General features: G+C 45.8%; 1 pseudogene; it reads left to right on the forward strand.

Moving 5' to 3' along the window:
- The first annotated feature begins 5246 nt into the window (after window positions 1–5246).
- On the forward strand, window positions 5247–5603 carry LOC102750242 (ubiquitin-ribosomal protein eL40 fusion protein pseudogene; annotated as a pseudogene).
- Window positions 5604–6321: the final 718 nt, after the last annotated feature.

Genomic DNA, 6321 nt, shown 5'->3' on the forward strand with positions numbered 1-6321 from the left:
CACACATGGTTTTATGATCTCAGCAGGCTGTACAAGACGCGTTTAAGTATGGCTCTTTTCTTATTCCATTTGTTCCGTTTGAGGACTGCACTACAGGCCTTGCTTCCTTTACATTCAATACCAGTAAGATTCTACACAGAAGCTGCAAGGGACCAAAATACTGATTGTAATAAATATTTGCGGGCCTCCTTGTACTGACTGGGCAGCCGATGCGGGGGAGGGTGGGGGAAGGTCTCGGAGAGGCACCACCGACTGCTTCTAGGGCTACACGAAGAGACTCCGGCGCTGCCATTAGCTGTGTGTGGACACGTCAGATGAGGAGCTGCTGTTACTGTTCGTGGTCTGGGCCCTCTTTATATATAAGTTTAGTAGTTTCATCTGCAAAGAGAAGACACAAACACCATTAGCAGGAGGAAAGCAATCCGAGAGCAGACAACGAAAACCCAGGCGACAATAAGAAAACAGCATGTTCTGAGCGCCCGGGGGGCTCAGTCGTTAAGCGTCTGCCTTTGGCTCAGCTCATGATCCCAGGGTCCTGGGATCGAGTCCTACGTTGGGCTCCCTGCTCGGCGGGGAGTCTGCTTTCCCCTCTGCCTCTGCCCTCCCCCCTCTCATGCTCGCACTCTCGATAAGAAGTATCTTTAAAAAAAAAAAGAAGAAAACAGTATGTTCCTTAGTTGAGAAATTCGTCATACGAACATTTACTAAGGGCCTACTGCTCATGCAGCACACATGTGTCCCCGGGCGAGGGCCACAGCGGTGGGAGGAGGTCAGGGTCTAGAGGAGAGGGAGCGGCGATGGTTCTCCGGAACAGAATGGAAAGTGAGCCACAAGGGCGCCAGGGAAGCAGATACGTGAAGGGCAGAGGTACACATTCCAGGGGCGACTGCGGCCAACGGCTGCATGCAGCTGGTGCGGAAAGCGGGGCGCAGGCCCATGTGCCCCGGGGACGGCTAGCCTAAACAAGGCTGATCACATTAAGAACAAAAAGAAATAAGTATTTGTGGAAACAGAATGCCCATAAACATCCACATAACACACAACTTATAAGATTGAAGGAATTATGAACTATTTCCCATCCACGGCTCTTTACCTGCCTTGCTCTAAACAGGCCATGCGGCTGGTCTCCAGGGGGACCCAGGAAGAGAGGCTCAGCATGTGGTGCACAAGAAAGCAGGCCCCCCCTGACAAGCAGGAACTGGAACAGCCACTATACAGAGCTCCTAGAAGAGGCTAAATCTCCCTGACGTATCACACCAAGGTAGATGTAGAGAATGAAGTGAACAGCTGTGTCGTGTGTTTCTCCACAAAGGGAGTCTGCAGCAGGCGGTCTCAGGTCTGCTGCTTTTACTGCACAGTCCGCCCTGGGGTCCCCACGCACCAGCCCCTGAAGCGCTGCCTTAGCCGTTTTAACTGAGCAGAGTACGACACAGGTTGCTTCTCCTTCCTCACCCCTTCAAGTTTTAAACCTTTCATTTTATTTTAAGATTTTATTTATTTATTTGAGAGAGAGAGAGAATGTGCACGAGTGGGGTAGAGGGAGAGGGAGAGGGAGAATCTCAAGCAGACTCCCTGCTGAGTGCAGAGCCGACGTGGGGCTCGATCCTGTGACCCTGAGATCATGACCTGAGCTGAAGCCAAAAGTCGGACACTCAACTGACTGAGCCATCCAGGCACCCCATGAGGGCACTACCATCATTTTACACGGGGATTCTAATGTTCTAAGGTTCAGAGTGATACATCCAGGGCTGACCAGGTTCAAGGGAAATCCTACTCATCAAAGTGGCAGCCTGAGCCTCAACAGATCCAGCAGTCCTAGAACAACTCCACCATCAACTAGTTGTGTGACTTCAGGCAAAACATTTTCTGAACCTCAACTTCCCCTCCTGCAAAATGAAGAACAATGAGAACACTTCCATGTGCCTCCAGTAGCTCCTTACTCAGCAAACATGTCCTCCGAACACCCCTCTCCTACTCCTGCGCGAGTTGTCCTCGCTGTCCCCTCCTGCAGCTCACCCCATGCTGCCAAGCCCCCCAGTTCAGTCGTGTTCTCTTCCAGGAGGCCTCCGCCTTTCCTCCTGCTCCTGTGGGCCCGCGACCCAGTCACTGGGTCAGCTAGGCTGGTCACTCCTGGGGGACTGTGCAGGCTTGCGTCAGTCCTGTCCCACCCCAGGGCAGGACAAAGTTTTGCTTTTCCCACATGCCTTAGGGGTACAGCAAAAAGAGCAGCTTCCTAACCCATACTTGCTGAATCAAAGAGTTGTTAAGAAAAAAATGTTCCAGAAGACAGGACAGTTCTATTTCTGTGAAAGGCTGGTTAAAAAGGAGTTGCTAAACACTGTTGTACTTATTTGCGATCAAAACCACTGAAGTAGACGGATAAAGAAGATGTGGTATACATATATATACACGATGGAATACTTGCTAGCCATCAAAACAAAAAATGAAATCTGGCCATTTGCAACGACGTGGATGGAACTAGAGGGTATTATGCTGAGTGAAATAAGTCAATCACAGAAAGACAAGTATCCTATGATCTCAATATGTGGAATTTTTTTTTTTTTTAAAGATTTTATTTATTTGAGAGAGAGAGCACATGAGTGGGGGGGAGGTCAGAGGGAGAAGCAGATTCCCTGCTGAGCAGGGAGCCCAATGCGGGACTCGATCCAGGGACTCCAGGATCATGACCTGAGCCGAAGGCAGTCGCTTAACCAACTGAGCCACCCAGGTGCCCCTGATATGTGGAATTTAAGAAACAAAACAGAGGATCATAGGGGAAGGGAGGGAAAAATGAAACAAGACGAAACCAGAGAGGGAGACAAACCATAAGAGACTCTTAATCACAGGAAACAAACTGAGGGCTGCTGGAGGAGAGCAGGGTAGAGGAATGGGGTAACTGGGTGATGGGCATTAAGGAGGGCACGTGATGTAATGAGCACTGGGTGTTACAAGCAACTATGAATCACTGACTTCTACCCCCAAAACTAATAATATATGTTAATTAATTGAAAAAACAAAAACAACATGGAAGTATCCACTAGCAACGTCCAGAACATAAGTGCAAGCCCAAGGAAAAGATGGTAAGAGAGTTAATGACGTGTACATGTTCAGTAGTTCACAGGGAGCTTTTACGGACTGCCATATTTGAGCCACACAAAGATCCTTTGAGGGAGGCAGCACAGGTTCTCCTATTTTACAAATGAAAAGGCTAGAGTTCACTTGCTCCATAAGCTGGCAGAAATTCAAATTATAGACTGTTATAACATTAGGACGTCAGATGTAATCCCCACAGCAACCACTAAGAAAACAGCTACAGAATATACACAGAAATGAGAAGGGAACAGAAACGTTTCAGTACACAAAGCAAACACAAAAGGCAGTAATGCAGAAAAATGAGGGATAGAAACAGCTCTACAGCATACAGAAAACATATGCCCAAATGACAAAGGTCTCTCCTCCCCAGTAGTTACTTCCAATGGAGACGGTGAGACTCTCCAGTCACAAGGCAGAGATCGGCAGGATGGGTGAGGAAAACATGGTCCCACTCTATGCTGTCTGTAAGACTCACTTTAGGGAAGACACAACGAGGTTGAAAGCAAAAGGCTGGAAAGACACCCCATGCGAACCGTAATCAACTGTGCAGCGGTGGTTGTGCAATGATATTGGGCAAAATAGACCTTAAATCAAAAAAGTTTATAAGGGACCAAGAAAGTCCTTATATATTCATAACAGGTCAATACAACAAGAAGACAGACCAAGTACAGACATTTAAGTATATAGTAACAGGCCAGCGGAATATAAGAAGAAAACGCTGACAGAATTGAAAGGAGAAACAGTTTTACAGTAACAGGTGGAAACTTCAAGACTCCGTTCTTTTTTTTTTTTTTTTAAGATTTTATTTATTTGACAGAGAAAGACACAGCGAGAGAGGGAACACAAGCAGGGGGAGTGGGAGAGGGAGAAGCAGGCCTCCCGCCAAGCAGGGAACCCGATGCGGGGCTCAATCCCAGGACCCCGGGATCATGACCTGATCCGAAGGCAGACGCTTAACGACTGAGCCACCCAGGCGCCCCAAGACTCTGTTCTTAATAATGGAGAGAGCAACCAGAAAGAAGACAAGGAAATCAAAGACTTGCACACCACAACGAACCAACTAGATCTAACAGACACATCCAGAACACCCTACCCAACAACAGAATACACATTCTTCTCAAGAGCACACAGTCCATGCTCCAGAACAGGCTGTGTGTTAGGCCACAAATTAAGTCTCAATAGATTTACAAAGACAGATCCCATACAAAGTGTCTTCTCTGACCACAAGTGGATGAAGTGAAAAGTCAGTAAAGGAAAGAAAACTGAAAAATTCACGAATTTGTGGAAACTGAACACCACACTAGTAAACAGCCAATGGGTCAAAGAAGAAATCACAAGGAAAATTAGAAGAGATCTTGAGACAAATGAAAACGAAAACATAACTTACCCAAACTTACAGGATGCAGCACACACAGCACAAAGAAGGAAATGTGTAGCCACAAATGCTTAGATTAAAACAGAAGGAAGAGCCCATAGCAATCACCTAACTTTACATCTTAAGGAAGTAGAAAGAGAATAAATTAAACCCAGAAGGAAGGAAATAATAAAGATTAGGACAGAGATAAAGAAAATAGAGAAACAACTTGAGAAAATCAATGAAACCAAATGCTGGTTCCTGGAAAAGATAAACAAAATCAACACAACTTTAGCTCAGTTACCTAAGAAAAAAGAAGACTCAAATTAGTAAAACCAGACACTAACGTGGGACATTACTACTAAACTCTACAGAAATAAAAAAGATTAGTGGCGCCTGTGTGGCTCAGTCGTTAAGCATCTGCCTTCGGCTCAGGTCATGATCTCAGGGTCCTGGGATCAAGTCCTGCGTTGGGCTCCCTGCTCAGCGGGAAGTCTGTTTCAACTCCCTCTACCTCTCCTCTCTGCTTGTTTTCTCTTTCTCTCTCTCAAATAAATAAATAAAATCTTTAAAAAAAATAAAAAAAGAAATAAAAAATATTATAAGAGAACACTATGAATAAATGTGCACCAACAAATTAGATAGCCCAGATGAAACGGACACATTCCTAGAAACATCAAACCTACCAAGACCGAATCATGAAGAAAGAGAAAAGGCAAACAGACCTATAATTAGTAAGAAGACTGAATCAGTAACCAAAAATCTCATAGGCAGCAGCGGTCCTGCGGCAGACACAGAGATGCAGATCTCTGTGAAGACCCTGACAGCAAGACCAACATTCTCGAGGTCGAGCCGTGACACCACTGAGAATGTTAAAGCCAAAATCCATGACAAGGACGGCATCCCGCCCAACCAGGGCAAACAGCTGGAGGATGGCCGCACTGTCTCAGACTACAATATCCAGAAGGAGGCCACCCTGTACTTGGGGCTTCACCTGCAGGGTGGCATCATCGAGCCTTCCCTCTGCCAGCTGGCCCAGAAATACAACCGTGACAAGATGATGCGCTGCAAGTGTTCTACTCGCCTGCACCCCCGCGGTCACCTGCCGCAGGAAGTGCGCCACACCAACAACCTGTGCCCCAAGAAGATCAAATAAGGCCCCTCCACCGGCTCTTCTTTTGTCTGCAGGGCCACCTCCTGCCAGAGCCCCGAGGCCCTGGGGCCTCGATACAAGTTTTCCTTTCACTGACAGCAGTAAAACAGAAACAAAAACACAACAAAAAACTTCTTATAAAGAAAAGCCCTAGACCAGATGGCTTCCCTAATAAATTCTACCAAACATTTAGCAAACTAACACCAACCCTCTGCAAACTCTTCCATGAAATCGAAGATTAAGGAGCACTTCCAAACTCACGCTGTAAGGTCAGCATTGTCCTGATACCAAAGCCAGATGCTACGAGTCAATATCTGTTATGAACACTGATATAAAAACCGTCAAGACGACTAGCAAACTGAATTCAATAGCATATTAAAAAGAGTATACACCATGGCCAAGTGGGATTTGTTCCTGAAATTCCCTGATAGCTTAACATATGAAAATCTAATCAATATAATACATCACATTAACAGAATGAAGGGGAAAAAAACCACATGATCATTTCAATTGATGATGACAAAATTCAACACCCTTTGATAATAAAATTACTCAACAAACTAGGAATAGAAGGAAACTGCCTCAACATACCAAAATCTACATATGGGGAGCCTATGATGAACATTATGCTCAATGGTAAAAGACTGAAAGTGTTCTTGGAAGATCAAGAACAAGGCAAGGATGCTGACATTCCCCACTTCTATTCAATTTGGTACTAGAA

The sequence above is a fragment of the Leptonychotes weddellii genome, unplaced genomic scaffold, assembly GCF_054177405.1.
Source record: "Leptonychotes weddellii isolate Sample4059 unplaced genomic scaffold, ASM5417740v2 HiC_scaffold_4402, whole genome shotgun sequence".
Classification (NCBI taxonomy): Eukaryota; Metazoa; Chordata; class Mammalia; order Carnivora; family Phocidae; genus Leptonychotes; species Leptonychotes weddellii.